This window comes from Apodemus sylvaticus, chromosome 1 (assembly GCF_947179515.1).
Source record: "Apodemus sylvaticus chromosome 1, mApoSyl1.1, whole genome shotgun sequence".
NCBI classification, from domain to species: domain Eukaryota; kingdom Metazoa; phylum Chordata; class Mammalia; order Rodentia; family Muridae; genus Apodemus; species Apodemus sylvaticus.
The window spans coordinates 193,610,988-193,630,020 of NC_067472.1; the positions used below are offsets into that span (position 1 = coordinate 193,610,988).

The 19,033-nt window shown below is 37.9% G+C and overlaps 1 pseudogene; it reads left to right on the top strand.

The window, feature by feature from the left end:
* Positions 1 to 12,637: 12,637 nt before the first annotated feature.
* Positions 12,638 to 13,521, top strand: LOC127667853 (etoposide-induced protein 2.4 homolog; annotated as a pseudogene).
* Positions 13,522 to 19,033: the final 5,512 nt, after the last annotated feature.

Consider the following 19,033-nt stretch of genomic DNA (forward strand, 5'->3'; position numbering starts at 1 on the left):
CTCTCTCTCTCTCTCTCTCTCTCTCTCTCTCTCTCTCTCTCTCTCTCTCTCTCTCTCTCTCTCTCTCTCTTTCTTTCTTTCTTTCTTTCTTTCTTTCTTTCTTTCTTTCTTTCTTTCTTTCCTGACTAAGTTATCATTGAATAGCATGCTGTTCAACTTCTATGTGTATGTTGGCTTTCTCTTGTTTTTGTTGGCACTGAAGACAAACCTTAGTCCATAGTGATCTGATATCATGCATGGGATTATTGCAATCTTCTTTTATCTGTTGAGTCCTGTTTTGTTACCAATTATATGCTCACTTTTTTAAATGGTGCCATGATGTGCTGAGAAGAACATATATTCCTTTGTTCTAGGATGAAATGTCCTTTAGATATCTATTAAATCCATTTGGTCCATAACTTCTGTTAGTTTCACTGTGTTACTCTTTACTTTCTGTTTCCATGGTCTGTTTATTGAAGAGAATGATGTGTTGAAGTCTCCTACTATTTTTATGGGAGGTACAATTATTGCTTTGAGATTTAGTAATTTTTTAAAATGAAAGTGGGTGTCCTTTATTTGGAGCATAAATGTACAGAATTGAGAGTTCTTCTACATAGATTTTTCTCTTGAGGTTTATAAAATGTCCTTCCTTAGCCTTTCGATAACTCTTGGTTGAAATTTGATTTTTGTTGACATTAGAATGGCTACTCCAGTTTCTTTCTTGGGAGCACTTGCGTTGAAATTTGTTCTCCAGCCCTTTACTCTGAGGTTGTGTGTGTCTTTGACACTGAATATGTTTCCTGTATACAGAAAATTGCCGGGTCCTATCCTTTGTAGGGCTGGATTTGTGGAAAGATATTGTATAAATTTTTTTCCTGGAATTTTTCTTTGTTTGGTGGGTTTGTTTCAACAAATTTCATGGAAAATCCATCTCTGGTAATTGAAGAGTTTTTCTGGAAACCCTGGGCTGGCATTTTTGTTTTTGTAAGGTCTGTATGACATCTGCCCAGGATCTTCTAGTTTTTATATTTTCTGTTCAGAAGTATGGTATAATTCAGTTAGGTCTACCCTTATATCTTATTTGACCCTTTTCCCTCACTGCTTTTAATATTCTTTCTGTGTTTTGTGCATTTCATGTTTTGACTATTATGTGAAAGCAGGATTTTTTTTCTAGTACAATCTATTTGGAATTCTTTAGAGTTCTTTTATATTAATGGACATCTCTTTCTTTATATTAAGGAAGTTTTCTTCTATAATATTGTTGAAGATATTTACTGGCCTTTTAAGTTGGAAATCCTCCTTTGCTTCTATACCTATTATCCTTGGGTTTGGTATTTTTATGATATCCTGGATTTCCTGGATGATTTGGGTTAGGATATTCTTGAATTTTGCATTTTCTTTAACTGTTGTTTCAATGTTTTCTATTGTATCTTCTGCACCTGAGATATTCTCTTTTTGCTTTTGCATTTTTTTGGTGACTCCTATGACTCCTAATCTCTTTCCCTAGATTTTCTAGGGTTGTCTCTCTTTGTGATTCCTTTCTTGTTCCTTTTTCCAATTTTAGATCCTGGATGGTTTTCTTCAATTCCTTCACCTGTTTGGCTGTGTTTTCCTATAATTCTGTAATCTCCTTTAAGGAGCTTTTGTGTTTCTTCTTGAAGGGCGTCTATCTGTATACATGTTTTCCCTTGTATTTCTTTAAAGGTGTTATTTATGTCCTGCTTAATGTCCTCTATCTTAATCATAAGATGTCATTTTGTAACCTGCCACTTTGCTGAAGTTGTTTATCAGCTGTAGGAGCTCTCTAGTGGAGTTCTTTGGGTCACTTAGGTAGACGATCATGTCGTCTGCAAATAATGATAGTTTGACTTCCTCCTTTCCAATTTGTATCCCTTTGACCTCCTTATGTTGTCGAATTGCCCGAGCTAGTACCTCAAGTGGTTATTAACCTAGAAAACTGGAATACCCAAAACATAATCCACACATCAAATGAGATACAAGAAGAAAGCAGGAGTGGTCCCTGGTTCTGGAAAGACTCAGTGAAACAGTATTTGGCAAAACCAGAACGGGGAACTGGGAAGGGGTGGGAGGGAGGACAGGGGAAGAGAAGGGGGCTTACGGGACTTTCGGGGAGTGGGGGGGGGGCTAGAAAAGGGGAAATCATTTGAAATGTAAATAAATTATATCAAATAAAAAAAAAGACAAAAAAAATAAGATGTCATTTTATTTATTTATTTATTTATTTATTTATTTATTTATTTATTTATTCATTTTTGTTTTAGAGACATGGTTTCTGTATATAACCCTGGCTGTCCCAGAACTCATTGTGTAGACCAGGTTGGCCTTGAACTTAGAAATCTGCCCACCTCTGCCACGAAGTGCTGAGATTACAGGCATGTGCCACCATTGCTAGGCTGAGATGTGATTTTAAATCAGTCTTGCTTTCTGGTATTTTTTGGTATCCATGGTGTGCTGTAGTGGGAGAAATATGTTCTGATGGTGCCAAGTTGCCTTGTTTTCTATTGCTAATGTTCTTACTCTTGCTGGGAGGATGGAGTAGAATCTGAAGGAATAGCCAACCAATAACCAGCCCAACTAAAGACCCATCCTATGGATAAGCACCAATCCTTGACACCAAAAATGATACTCTGCTGTGCTTGTAGATAGGTTATAGCATGACTGCCCCCTGAGAGGCTCTATCTACCAGCAAATTCAGATAGATGCAGAGACCCACAGCCAAACAGAAGATGGAGATTGGGGACTCTTGGGGAAGAATTTGGAGAAGGATTGAGGAACCAAAAATGGGACAGTAACAATTAAGGAAGAAACAATTAAGGAAGACCAACAGAGTCAGCTAACCTGAACGCATGGGGCTCTTGAAGACTGTACCACCAACCAAGAACATAAGCTCTGCTTAGCCCATAATCTACCCCACCACATATTTGTAGAAGATAATCAGTTTGGTACTCATAGAGGTCCTGAGCAACTGAAGTCATGGCTGTTACAAAATTTGTTGCCTCTATCTAGGATATATTATTTTAGCTCGGCTACATTGTTTTGTCTCAGTGGGAGTGGAAGTGCCTAACCCTGCAGAGACTTGTTGTGCCAGGGTTGGGGGCGATGCATATGGGAGTTTCTACCTCACAAAGGAGAAGTGGACATAGAATCAGAGAAGGGTGGTGTGAGGAGGTCATTTGGAGGACTGTCAGAATCAATATATAAAGTGAATAAATAAAATATGTGTCAATAAATGTTTGATGTAAATGTCTTTCACTTTGCTGTTCAGGATTATTTCCATTATACTCTAAACTATTGTGAATGAGATATTTTTCTAAACATGTTCATTGTTGACATTTAGGAATACTACTAATTATTGCATATTTTGTTTTAATTAAGCCTGCATGGGCAAGCAAGATACATCATTTTGCTATCTACAAAAAGCACACATCAATGAAAAAGACAGTCACTACCTCAGAGTGAAAGGATGGAAAAGGCTTTGCAAGCAAATGTTCCAAAGAAACAAGCTGGATTTGCCATTCTATATCTAATAAAATTTATTTTCAGAAAAAAGTTATCAAGTAATATGGGGATGGACACTTCATATTCATCAAAGGAAAAATCCACAAAGGTAAAGTCTCAGTTTTGATCATCCTATGCTCCAAATGCAACAGCAATTACATTTATAAAAGAAAGTTCATTGAATATCAAAAAACACATTGAAACCCACAGTGGGTGACTTCACACCAGCTCTCACCAATGGACATGTCATTGAAACAGAAACTAAACAAAGACACAATGAAAATAATAGAGGTTATGAAGCAAATGGATTGAAAAAATATCTACAGAACATTTCACCATATAACAAAAGAATATACCTTCTTCTCAGCACTTCATGATACCTTCTCCAAAGTTGACCATATAATTTGTCACAAAACAAGCCCCAAACAATACAAGAAGATTGAAAAAATCCCATGCATTCTCTCATATTACCATGGTCCAATTCTAGAGTTGAATAACAACAAAAAACAACAGAAAACTCATATGCTCATGGCAACTTTGCAATTCTCTACTCAATGATAACTTGGTGAGGGAAGAAATAATGAAAGAAACTAAAGCCTGACAGTTATAAGATGGAATCTCAAGGGACTTTTCATTTGTCTTTCCCTTGAAAGGCCAGTGCCAGTGGGGGGTCTTCTTTTTTGTCAGTTCTTCTTGAGACAGTGGAGGAGGAAAAGCATTGGCAGAGGGTAAGACTTGGCTTTATTAGATATAGGTGTAAGACTTTGTCTTCCCAGATATTTAGGTTTGCTGTATTAAAAATTTACGTATCCAAGTCTAAGTTACATTGCTACTGTGGCTGACATGAGAGTTGTGATCCTCTGAGGCCATAAATTGCAGTTTCTGGCATTTAACACCTCTTCCTAAAATTAGGAATGCATTGAGTACACTCAGAAAAGGATAGCCTTTGTACTGTCTCAGCAGGTACTGCTCTGCTCTTTCAGCCTGTTAGTTAGAAGTAGCAGCAAGTAAAAGAGACATTTAGAAAAGTGATGATAGTATTTATTACTATGTTGTAAGAAAATTTCCAATGAAATCTAACTAAGGGGAAAAGCAGAAAGTTCCTAAATGGGCAAGAGGAAAAATTCTATAAGCAGGGAAAGGGGGCAAGAATTCTAGTAAGAGAAAGGATTCTTCTAAGGAAAAAAAATCTTCTCTATTTGCCCCCCATCTCTTTCTTCTTAGTACTTATACATCTTTCAGCATACATGGTCACAAAGGTCCTCACAAATTGATACAAATATCATATCATAAATTGAAATAGGACTTTGCAACAGGGAATATTTACATGCAAATCCATTAGGAGTAATTATCTGGCTAATCACCCATCACCTGTCACCACTCCACAAATACACTGCAGGTTTAAAACCATAACTAAGTTATTAGTGAACTTCTAAATAGATAAACTCAGTCAATATTTTATCTTCTGTCCTAGCACCTATTATAAATTGTTAGTTCCCTTTTTATGACCTTTGGTTAATTATTTTATAAGGTCTTGTAATGTGCTCTGAGGAGGAGAAAGTCTGGCTAATATCTAAGAGCAGAGCAATTAACTTGTGACACTTGGGAGACTAGCAGAGTTCTCATTATAGTTTTGAATATCAGAAAAGAACCTAAGAGCAATCCCACTACAAAAAAACTTAATAATCACAGTTATAATTTAGGAATTCTTTTAGGATCATCATTAAGACTTAAGTCAACTATTTGTCTTCATAGCATGTCTGTAAGACAGTACATCATTGATTTGAAGAGATCTTCTCCAACGAGGTGTGCTATTAATTAATGATTGTTATGTATGTTTAATAGTAACAGGAAAAAGCATATTAATAGCAGGAATCATTCCTAACATGCATTTCCTAAAGGCTTTGCCCAATAAAGTCAAAACTGCAGGAGGTTATATAATAATCTGAAACAGGCAATCTTGGGAAAAGATATATGTCCCTTGCCTTAGGGGCATAGATGATCAGAATTGAGACTTTATCTTGGTGGACTTTTCTTTTGATGAATATGGAGCGTCCTTACACATCTCACTTGATAATTTTTGGTAGAAAGACAATTTTATTGGATATAGATTGTCAAATCCAGCTTGTTTCTTAGAACCATTTGCATGCAAGAACTTTTTACATCCTTTCCTAACCAGCTACCTATTAGCATACTCCAACATGTCTCCTGACAATCAAGAATTGATACATGGGACCTCATGAAACTGAAAAGCTTCTCTAAGGCAAAGGAATAGTAAATAGGATGAACAGGTAAACTATAGATTTATAGATAGATCTGATGGAGGGCTAATATCCAAAACATAAAAAAAATCAAGGAACTAACCTCACAAAAATAAATAATCCAAACAAAAAATGGGTTGTAGAGCTACACGAAGAATTTTCAACAGAAGAATCTCAAATTGCCAAAAAACTGTTAAACAAATGGTCAAAGTCTTAGTGATCAGGCAAATAAAAATCAAAATGACCTTGAGACCCTGAGATTCCAACTCATACTAGGCAAAATGGCTAACATAAAAAAAAACTCAGGTAACAGAAGATGCTGGCAAGAATGTAGAGAATGAGAAACACTCCTCAATTGTTGGTGGGATTGCAAGCTGGAACAACTAGTCTGGAAATCAGTCTGGTGTTTCCTCAGAAAATTGGACATAGTACTACCTGAGGACTCAGCTATACCACTGCTAGGCATATAATATAAGGATGTTCCAACATGTAATAAGGACACAAGTTCCCCTAAGTTCATTGCAGCCATATTTATAAACGCCAGAAGCCAAAAATAACCCAGACATCCCTCAACAAAGGAATGAATACAGAAAATGTGGTGCATTTATACAATGGAATACAACTGATCTATTAAGAACAATGATTTCATGTAATTTTCAGGCAAGTGGATGGAAGTTGAAAATATCACCCTGAGTGAGGTAATTCAGACACAAAAGAATATACATGGTATGTAGTCACTGATAACTGGATATTAGTTCAAAAGTTTGGAATATCCAAGATTCAATTCCCAGATGATATGAAGTCTAAGAAGAAGGAAGACCAAGATGTTTATCCACAGGACTTCTTAGAAAGGTTAAAAAAAGTAAAGTGTGAACAGGAAGAAATATAGAGACAGAGTATGGAGCAGAGACTGAAGAAAAGGCCATCCAGAGACTGCCCCACCTGGGGATTCATCTCATATTGAGCCACCAAACCGGATGCTATTTTGGATATTGGGAAATGGTGAGTGATTGAAGACTGATATAGCTGTCTCCTGAGAGGCTATGCCAGTGCTTATAAAACAGAGACAGATGCTCAATGCCAAACATTGTGCTGAGCTTGGGGGTTTCCAATTAAGGAGTTGGAGAATGATCTGAAGGAGCTGAGGGGGTTTGTAACCCCATGGAAGGAACAACAGTATCAAGAGTCTAGATTCCCTGGAACTCTCAGGGAATGGACCACCAATCAAAGAATACACATTGAGGAATCCATGGTACTGGTCACATATTTGGCAGAGGATGGGCTTCTTGGACATCAGTGGGAGAAGAAGCTTGTGGGCCTGAGTGTGTTCAATGCCACAATGTAGGGTAATGCCAGGGAGGAAAGATGGGAATGCCTAGCTGTGGGAGCCCCCTCATAGAGGCAGGGGGAGGGGAAATGGTATAAGGTATTCCAAAGGCAAGACCTGGAATTGGGAAAACCTATGAGTAGAAATGACCCTGAGTTTCCTCCTTACTCCAAAAAAGAATGGCTACAATAAAAAACTCAGGAGACATCACCTGTAGTCATGGATGTGGAGAAAGAGAAACACTCCTCCATGCTGGTAGGAGTGGAAACTGGTACAACCACTCTGGAAACCAATCTGGTAGTTCCTCAGAAAATTGAAAATAGATCTACATGAAGATCCAGATATACCACTCTTGACCATATATCCAAAAGATGCACTACTATGCCAAAAGGACATGTGCTATACCCTATGTTCACAGCAGCCTTATTGTGACAGCCAGAAGCTGGAAATAATCCAGATGACCCACAACAGAAGAGTTAATTCAGAAATTTTGGTTCATTTAAACAATGGGATACTATTAAGCTATTAAGAAAGAGGAACCTTAGATGAAATGCCCACAATGCTAACAGAGAACTTGTAGAGTCCACCTCCAGTTGAAAGATAGGACATCAAATTGAGGGATAGGCTTTCAATCCCACAGTCACAACTCTGATGCAGAATTGTTCCTTTCTAAAAGAAATTTGGGCACTAAAATGCAGAAAAGACTGAAGGAAGTGACCCGCTAACTTTTGGATCAATTTCAAGGGGAGGCTCCATGGTCTGATACTATTAGTGATGGCATGGTATGCTTATGAACAGGAGCCTAGCATGCTTGTCCCCTGAGAGGCCCAAAAAGCAGCGGACAGAGATGAATGTAGATACTTATACCCAACCAATGGACTGAAGTTGGAGAGCCCTCTGGTTGAAATAAGGAAAGGATGGAAGAAGCTGATGAGGAGGGCAACCCCATATTAAGATCAGCAGTCTATACTACCCTGGATCCCTGTGATATCCCAGATAGTGAGCCACTAACCAGGCAGCATCCATTAGCTAGAATGAGGATCCCAACACATAATATACAACAGAGGACTGCCAGGTCTGGCTTCAGTAGAGAAGATGCATGTAACCCTCAAGAAATTTGAGTCCTCAGGGATTAGGAATGCCAGGTGGTAGGTTTGGTTGGGACTTGTATGTTGGGAATTAGGGACATCCTCTTGGCGACACGGGAGGAAAAATGGGATGAGGAATTGTGGGAGGGTTGACCCAGTAGGGGATAATGACTGGACTGCTAAAAAATAAAGTTAATAATAAAAAATACAAGATAAATAGAAATTTTTAAAAAAGGAAAGAAAATGCCCTGCAGCCAGATCTTATGGAGACATTTTCTGAATGAGGATCACACTTTTAAGATAAATTATGTCAATCAATTTGATATAAAACTATGATATTATATATATTTATATAATACAATTACACTATGGAGCATGGGTCTGTCATGTGTATGGAGGTCCCAAAGAACTTTGTGAGGATTCCTCATTCCTTTCTGCTTTATAGATGATATGCAAGGAACTTACTACATCCCACTTGCAAAGCAATTGCCTGTATCTGCTGTGCCAGCTACTGATCTTTAATATTTGCTCCTACCCTGACCATAATAACCCATGGTATAGAATCTTCTCATAAATTAGTAAGCAGAATTATATCTTAAGGCTTTATTTTCATCAAACTTCTGGATCTTACATGGATACTTATATGTTCTGTTGTCTTTGTACTCTGAGTGACTTAAGGTCCTGGTATGAAGCTACTGTTTTATCTCAGGTCCTATTTCTATCAAATCTTGAGTTAGAGATGAGACTGTGTAAGATACTTGCCACCAAACCTGAGGAGATACTGGGAGAGTAGTCGTGCCTTCCAGCTGCCATTTGCACCAGGGAGCCAGGAAACTTCAATTATATTTGATGTTATTTTCATGTTTGGTTACTTTCTTTGGGTTTGTGGGCAGATTACTTTCTTGCTTTTTCTAGTGTGTAGTTTCCCTCCTTGTACTGGTGATTTCCATCTATTATCCTTTGTAGGGCTGGATTTGGGGATTTAAGGATGATAGTTTTAGAACAGAGTGAAGATTTCCAAATTAAAGGGCCAGTAAATATCTTCAACAAAATTATAGAAGGAAACTTCCCTAATCTAAAGCAAGAGATACACATGAACCTACAAGAAGCTTACAGAACTCCAAACAGATTGGACCAGACCAGAAAGTCCTCCCAGCACATAATAAACAAAACACCAAATGCACTAAACATACAAAGAATATTAAAGCAGTAAGAGAAAAAGGGCAAATATCTTATGATGGCTGATCAATCAGAATTACAGTAGATTTCTCACCTGAGGCAATGAAATTTAAAGATCCTGGGCAGATCTCATACAGACCCCAAAAGAACGCAAATGTCAGCCCATACTGCTATACTCAGCAAAACTCCTTTTTATTAGATATATTCTTTATTTACTTTTCAAGTGATTTACCCTTCCATGTCCTGGTATTCCCCTAGACTGATGCATTGAGCCTTTCCAGGACCAGGGACCTGTCCTCCATTTGATGTCCAACAAGGCAGTCCTCTGCTGCTTATGTATCCAGAGCAATTTGTAACACTTCATGTACTGTCTGCTTCATATATTTGTCTCTTGGAGCTCTGGGAGTACTGGGTGACTCATCTTACATATTTTTCCTGTATATTTCTTCAATTTCATCAGAGATAATCCATGTACATTTTCAAGTTTTTCAGAAAATATTTATTATTCCAATTTTAATCAACATAATAATATTTTTATACCTACCATTTTTTCTGTGTAATTTTCCATGATAATCTTTAATTTTAACATGCTTTTCTATATATTTCTTCAATTTAGTCAGAAATATTTTCCATGGAAATCTTCAATTTTATCAGAAAATATTTATATATCCAATTTCAATTAACTTAGAAATATTTTATGCCTACCATTTTATCTGTTTGTTTTTCCATTACATAGTCAATTTGTAATAAGTTTTTCTATATATTTTTTCAATTTACCAGAAATATTTCCCTTGTAGATCTCCAATTTACCAGAAGATATTTATAATTCTACTTTCATTCTATATAGAAAGATTTTATTCCTACCATTTTATCTGTAGTTTTCCATGTTAATCTTCAATTTTAGCATGTTATTGTATATGTTTCTACAATTTTAAAAGAAATGCTTTCCATGTAATTCTTCAATTCTATCATAAAATGTTTCTACCTCCATTGTTAATTAATTTTGCAATGTTTTTATGTCTCACATTTTACTGTTTAACTTTACATGAAAATTGCCCATTTTGATGTGTTTTCTTTGCATTTATTCAATTTTGTCAGAAATAGTTTCCATGTAATTGTTCAATTTTATCATAAAATGTTTATACTTCCTTTTTCAATAATAAAGAATGAACAAAAGATACTTGACAACAAATCTAAGGAAATAAGTTCAATATTAGCATCAACATGATGGAAGGCAAGAACCAGCTACTACAAGTTGTCCTCTGAACTTCACATACATACCTCAATGATAGCACCCACAAAATATATTAAGGTAGCATAAATGTCTCTTTAATATTTCAAATACATAGAAAGATTAAAAATGATGAAGCAGTATTCCAGTTGTGTCAAATATTTAAATGAGACATAAAATCCAGATAAATCTAGGATTATCTACTATTATTTCATGTGTGTCTCTAAAATTTATAATTTCATTCTCCTCTGGGATGTAAAGTCTTATTTTTTTACTCTGTAATATTAGGGATTAGCCGTTCATAGTGATGGAGAAATAATTAGGACAAGCAGTGCTCTCCTATTGGTAAATGACTGGAGAAAGTAAGAATACTTACACCTTCTAATATTTACACTATCAGAACCCAGTTCTTCCATCAGAGCAAGCCCTGGATTGACCAATACACTTGAAAACCAGGATACTTACCTAAAATCCTATCTCAAGAAGATAATAGTGTCCTTTAATTACCAGACAAATAACTTCAAGAAATAGAGAACATCACAGGTAAACAGGTTGAAGCCCTTAAAGAGGAAAAAGTAAATCCCTTTTAAAAATACAGGGAAACACAATTATATCAGTATAAACCAAATAAACTCTTTCCTCCTCCAGTTGCTTTGGTAATAGTATTTCATCACAGATGTAGAAGAATTTACCTAATGCTCCTTGTATTCTAATGCTCATTTGGTTCCTCTAGGACTCATTTCCACAAAGATGAGAGGGACTGCATGTAAAACACTTGGTGACTCTATCCCCAGTTAGTTGTGGTTGGTAAATAAAGATGCCAACAGCCAGTCATTGTGCAAAAGAGGCATAGGAGGGATTAGGTTTCTCAGGCTTTGGACCATGAGGAAGAAGAATAACATGCAGGAGAGAGAAAGAAAAGTCCACCTTGGGTTAGCTGAGCCATAATATCATGGTCAATTCTCTGCCTAATGGGTGCTAATAACAGCCTAGATAAACATAGTAGACAGTAATAACTTGGGGTTATGTATAATGAAGTAGATTCTAAGAGCATGGAGGGTAAGCAGCTACCCAGGTTTTGTGCTATTTAAGCCATATTAAAATATAAAGGCTGAGTGTGTCTTTCATCCAGGAACTATCCTACCAAAGGCAGACAGAAACCCCGGTAAAAGATGGTAAATATTTAACACTACAGTCTGAAATAGTAATCTTATCTTTTTTTAGAGCTGAGGAGCAAACCCAGGTACTTGAACTTGATAGGTAACTCCTGCATCACTGAACAAAATCAATAACACAGCAATAGTAATGATAACTAAAATAACCTGACATCAGCAATCAGTATTGTTGTGACAGATATGATCATGGGTTTCTGGCAGGATTGTTGAAAAACTTTGCAAACTTGGTTGGAAAAATTCATTGAATAATCAAACCTTGATGAATTATTCAGTCAGAGCATAAAATATAAAGACCATTAAGTGAAATCTGGACTCTAGATTTGGTTTGATTAGAATTTGCACCTGGAGCAATGACTGCTCCAAAGCCCTCTGTACACAGGTCCATTCAGGACAGAGCTGAACTCCTGGAAGTGCTGGAACAGACTTACAGACCCTCAGGAAGGACAAGATCCTGCATGAGACAGCAGGACCAACTACCACCAGAGATAACCAGATGGCTAAAGACAACCACAAGAACCCTACCAACAGAAACCAAGATTATATGGAATCATTGTAAACCAGTTCTTTCATTACAGGAAACCCTGAATATTCCAAAACTTCAGAAAAGCAAGATTTGGATTTAAAATCACATCTCATGATGCTGACAGAAGATTTATGAAAGACATAAATAACTCCCTTAAGAAATATAGGAGTGGGGCAGCCCTGTCTCTCTGAGTGCAGGGGTAGAGCAGGCAGCCATGTGTAGAACAGGTGAACTGAGCCTCAGTGGTGGAATGCCAGGGCTGTATATATGGCAGTAGGGTTTAGGGGTCCCTCCATGATTACTGATTTGTGGGTGATTCCCTCTCTCTGGAATTGGTAGCATAGGCAGTGACCAGATGGTTGACAGTGTCAAACCTTTCTGCAGGCTCTTGGCAGGTAAATCAAAGACACCTTCTGAGGCATCTGTACATTTCAAAGCTAGACGCTCATAACCATAAGGAAAAGAGCAGTGTCAAAGAAGTGCAAGTAGCCTCTTGGCCAATAGGAGACAACTGAGTCTAGAGCAGGAGCAAGAGGGCAAGCCATATATTGTTAGCCAAATGTTTTAGTGTTGTGCTTGGAACGGTGGAGCATTCTGGTTCACTCTGCTTTCGTTTTATTAAGTGTATATCTCTGTGCTTCAATCAGTAACAGTCCAGGTTATTGGTGATCCATCATTACATGGAAATGTTTGGTCCTGGCTGGAATTCTTCCTCACATCAATTTTCAGTGCTCTTTGAGTGCTCCCCCTGTTTGTGCTTAGCAAAGTTGTAAATGCCATTTGGTTTCAAGATATAGCTAACCTTGCATTTGAGGTATCAGGGAGGAAACCTCATCCAATCCCCAGTGTCAGAAAAATAATTGTTGACATGCTTGTCAACCTTTTGCTACAGCCACTTTTCCTTATTCAGGGGGATGTTTGTGGGTCTCTTCTCCATCCATCTTGAGGATCAGCTGGTCTACTGCATATATCTCTTCTCTACTCACTGTACTGCTTTGAGTACCATTGGTTCAACAAAGGGATTGAAATGCACAAACTATTTTCAAACATAGAGAGGAATTGGCCTTATGACATTGACCTTACCCTTGGCTTTCTTCATCGTAATGCAATCCTACCATATCGGTGGCTGCCTCTTTTATATCCTATTTCCTTTATTCCTCATCAGTGCCAATGAAGCAAAGAGTAATGGAAGAGCATACCTTTTCCAGTTGCACTTCTTTTCCTTGGTGGTCTTTTTAAGCAACAGAATTTTCCATAAGACCATCTACCTGCAGTCAGCTCTGAGCAGCTCATTTTCTGCAGAGAAATTTCCTTCAACATATCCTTCTCCTGCCAAATTGAAAGATGCTGCAAGCCACTGAGTCCTGCTTTCAAAGGGGCAGGTGGAGCTGTGTAAAGGATGTGGCAACTCTCTTCTCTATTTTCCAACCCCTTCAGTGGATGGCAAGACTCACTGCCAAGGACCCTTTGTAAATTCCCTTGTCTTTGAATTGGAATCCTGTTGACTCCCAATATGTGGCTTTTTATCACTGCCCTAAGTCTGGAAGGACCAGAGTTTTCCAGTGTTTTTGTTTTGGCAGTTCCCATCTCCTGTGCCTGCCCTGACTTGAGTATTCTTTCCCCCTTTCCATGTGTCATACTACTTTCTCCTGCCTTCTAGCAATTCAGGATGAATGGGCTTTGTAATTTTAGCTGTTGTATTTTGTGAATTTGTTGTGACTGGTTTTATGTGAAGCAAATAAATTGTATGTGAGAGGTAAAGGAGCATCCCAGTTGCTCCCAGTCACTTCCTACAGCCATGACTGTTTTGTTTTCTAGTAACTCAGGCCGGTTTTGTTATCTATTGCTCTGCTGCATGAAAGGAAAGAAAGTGGTGGGGGAAATGGAGCAGAGGTGTTGGGACAGATAGACCTCAGTCACACAGGTCAGGTTTTGAGGAGTCATGTTCATTCGACCCTTTGTAGGAGAAACAGATTTTTTCCCACTGATACATTTAAAGTTCCCCAGCTACAGGATGGCACCAGTTCTGGATAAGTGCCACTGCATCGTAGTGTTCTCAGAGAACCTGAACTTCTTAACTCTAAAGATAAAATATATTGTTGGCAACTGCCAGTTCAGAGTGGTGTTTTAAGGAATACTGTGTGTTTTATATAGGAACTGAAGGAGTAAACTTACTAAACCATCAGACCTGTGATTGGTGATGCTTTCCTGTCATTTTAAGAGTCAACACATGGGGTGAGAGGACAGATGTAAAAAAAAACTTGTACAATTTTGAAATATCACAATTAAATGTGAGCTGTTTTCCCATAAAAATAGAGTACAGAACACAGGTAAACTGGTAGAAGCCCTCAAAGTAGAAACACAAAAATCCTTAAAGAATTAAATATAGACATTTTTCCTCTTTTTGTTTGGAGTCTATCTAAGCTCTACCCCCCATATTACCTGGAGATAGCCAGGTATGCCTATCCCCACAGTTACCTGGTAACAGGCACGTAGAACAGGCCCACTATAACAGGGACTTCTTACCCCCCCTCTCTTATCTTCTTATTCTCTTTTCTCTCTCTCTCTTCTCTCTTCTCTCTCTCTCTCTCTCTCTCTCTCTCTCTCTCTCTCTCTCTCTCTCTCTCTCTCTCTTGGCTCTTGTCCTCTTGTCTTCTCCTCCCTAACCATTCCCTTCCCCTCTCTCTCCAAGTATTCATGGCTGGCCTCTTTACTCTCTCTCTCTCTCTCTCTGATTTTCTCTGCCTCTACTACCCCCTTAACTCCCCTCCACATGTCCTAAATAAACTCCATTCTATAGTATACAAACAATTGTGTGGTACTTCAGAGGGAAGGGATGTCTTGGCATGGGCCTACTGAGGCATCCTCATCCCCAACACCTCACAACATACCCCATATAACATATTCTTTTCCTCTTTATCTTTTTGTAATCTCATTTGTGCCTTGTGACTTGGATCTAGAAACTCTGTAGGTTTGCATTACACCGCAGCTACCACAAGAGATCAACACGTGCTAGCTCAGATATGGTAAGCCCCCATTCCTTCCCTTCTGCATGGTCCCAGGGCAGAGTTCTTGAGCTTGGAGCTTCCACTGTGTTTTCCTTGAGGATGGAAAAAATAAAGCTACTTCAGCCTCAGCACTGGCTGTAGTCCTGTTGTAATGCTTATCTTACTGGTTTTTCTTTTCACTTGCTGCCCTTCCTGATCTGCTCCGTAGCTCTGCTCCTTTCACCCTAAAAACTGGGTCCATGGCACTTGTGACCTGCCAGAGGCCTTGTCTGTTACATTTGACACAGTCAAATGGGCCTTTGCTGACCACTCAGTTCCATATTACCTGATACCCGAGTGTGGAATCTCACAAACACACAATGGGCATATTAATTGATAAAGAATTTCTCCAGCCAACAGAAGATCCTCTAATTTCCTGATAGGGACTGGACAGCTTTATTCTGGGGATTACGTTGTGGACATTTCACAGCCAATGGTCCTTATGAACTGCCTCCTAGTTGACATATGAGATAAAACATCTACTCTTGGGTGACCATACTCCTAGAAGGCTTCTCTCGCTCCCCTCCCCCTCTGGGATCTTGCAGCTCTTTAAGAAACCCCTAGGCCTCTGATAAGGAAGCTTTGACAGTAAGTCTGGGACTTACTGTGTAGCTAGTAGTGGGCTTTCGTGAAGACTTAGGCCTCTAACCTGTCAGAAATTTTTGGATATTGAATTATTTTTGGGGTGCCAGTATGAGTAATCCAATAACCCCCTAATGTGTACTTCGATGTCTTTGAATGTAGATTTTAAGGAACCTTTACACATACTGCCAACAGTCTGGTAAATGGAAAAAGTCCCTATGGCCAAACATTTACCTATCCATGATCCCACACCCCTCACCTTTCCTCTTGGCCTGCATGTTCACTTTGAGTCACCTAAACCTGCCTGGGAAAAAATGATAACCAACAGATTGGGAAAGGATCTTTGCCAAGCCTACATCTGATGGAGGAGTAATATGTAATATATACAAAGAACTCAAAAAGTTAGACACTTGAGAACCAAATAAGCCTATTAAAAACTGGATACAATGCTAAAGGAAGAATTCTCAACTGAGGAATAAAAAATGGCTGAGAAGCACATGAAGAAATCGTCAATATCCTTAGTCATCATGGAAATGCAAATCAAAACAACCCTGAGTTTCCACCTCATACCAATCAGAATGGCTAAGCACAAAAACTCAGGTGTCAGCAGATGCTGGTGAGGATGTAGGAAAGAGAAACCCTCCTTGTCTATTGGTGGGATTGTAAGCTTTTACAACAGGTCTGGAAATCAGTCTGGAAGTTACTCAGAAAATCTGACATAGCACTACCTAAGAATCCACCTATACAACTACTGGACATGTTCCCAAAACATGCTCCAACGTGTAATTAGAACACATGGACCACTATGTTCATAGCAGCCGTATGTATAATAACAAGAAGCTGGAGAGAACTCAGATGTCCTTCAAAAGTGGAATGGATACTGAAAAATGTGGCACATTTACACACACAATTACTACTTATCTATTAAAAACTACCCAATCATGAAATTCTTAGGCAAATGGCTAGTTTATTAGAAAATGTTTATAATTCCACTTTCAATCAACTTAGAAATATTTTATGCCTACCATTTTATCTGTATAATTTTCCATGAAATAGTAAATTTTAATATTTTTTGTATATATTTCCCCAATTTTATCAGAAATATTTCCATGTAAATCTTCAATTTTATCAGAAAACGTTTATAATTCCACTGTCAGTCAACTTAGAAATGTTTTCTACCTACCATTTGTCTGTGTAATTTTCCATGATAATCTTTATTTTTAACATATTATTCTATATTTTTCTACAATTTTATCAGAAATATTTTCCACATAAATTTTTAATTCTATCATAAAACAATTCTACTTCCTTTTCAATTAATTTAGTAATATTTTCATATCTACCATTTTGCTCTTTAATTTTTTATGAAAATTGTCAATTTTAACCTCTTTTTCTTTTTCCAGTTTTATAAAAATATTTTACATGTAAATCTTCAATTTTATCATAAAATGTTTTTACTTCATTTTTCAATAAAAATTTCCAATTAAAAAAAACCCTGATGAATTCATGAAATTCTCAGGAAAATGGATGGAACTAGAAAATATCATGCTGAGTGACATAATCCAAACACATAAGAACACACAGGATATACACTCACTGAAAATTGAATATTAGATCAGAATCTTGGAATACCCAGGATGTAATTCACATGAGGCTCTAGAACAAGGAAGACCAAAGTATGGATACTTTGGTTCTTCTTATATGGTGAAACAAAATTCTAATGGTCAGTGTAACAGAGACAAAGTATGGAGCAGGGACTGAAGAAAAGACAGTATAGATACGGCCCAACCTGGGTATCTATCCTATATACAGTTAGCAATCCCAGACACTATTGTGGAGGTCAACAAGTTCTTGCTGACAGGAACCTGATATATCTATCTCCTGAAAGGCTCTGCCAGTTCCTGACAAATACAGTGGTGGATGATCTCAACCAAAAATTGGACTGAGAACAAAGTCCAAAATGGGGGCGCTTGAGAAAGGACCCAAGGAGCTGAATGGGTTTCAGCCCCATAGGAAGAATAACAATATGAAGCAACAAGTACCTCCAGAGCTCCCATGTATTAAACTACTAACTAAAGAGTAACCATGGGTCCAGTTGCATATGTAGGAGAGGATGGCCTTGTTGGATATCAATGGGAGGAGAGACGCTTGGTCTGTGAATTCTTGTTGCCCCAATGTAGGGGAATACCAGGACATTGTAATGAGCATAGGTGGGATAATGACCTGGGTGAGGGGGGATGGGATAGGGAGGTTATGGTGGGGAAACAAGGAAAGAGCATAACATTTCAAATGTAAATAAGGAAAATATCAACAGAGGAGTGGATACCGAATATGTGGTACATTTTCACACTGTAATACTAAACATCTAAACATCTATAGTCAACACAATTGGAGAATTGGAGGAAATGGACAGTTTCCTAGACAGATACCCAACACCAAAACTAAATCAGGATCAAATAGATCAACTAAACCGTCCCATAAGACCTGAAGAAATAAAAAGGGTCATAGAAAGTCTCCCAACCAAAAAAAAAGCACAGGAACAGATGGCTTCAGTGCAGAGTTCTATCAGACCTTCATAGAAGACCTAACACCAATACTCTTCAAACTATTCCACAAAATAGAAACAGAAGGAACTCTACGAAACTCATTCTATGAAACCACAATTACGCTGATACCAAAACCACACAAAGATCCAAAAAAGAAAGAGAACTTCAGGCCAATTTCTCTTATGAATATTGATGCAAAAATACTTAATAAAATTCTTGCCAACCGAATCCAAGAACACATCAAAACGATCATCCAACATGATCAAGTAGGCTTCATCCCAGGGATGTAGGGATGGTTCAATATAAGGAAATCCATCAATGCAATCCACTACATAAACAAACTCAAAGAAAAAACCATATGATCATCTCATTAGATGCAGAAAAAGCATTTGACAAAATTTAGCATCCTTTCATGCTAAAAGTCTTGGAAAGAACAGGAATTCAAGGCCCATACCTAAACATCATTAAAGCAATATACAGCAAACCGGTAGCCAACATCAAACTAAATGGACAGAAACTTGAAGCAATCCCACTAAAATCAGGGCCTAGACAAGGCTATCCTCTCTCTCCATATCT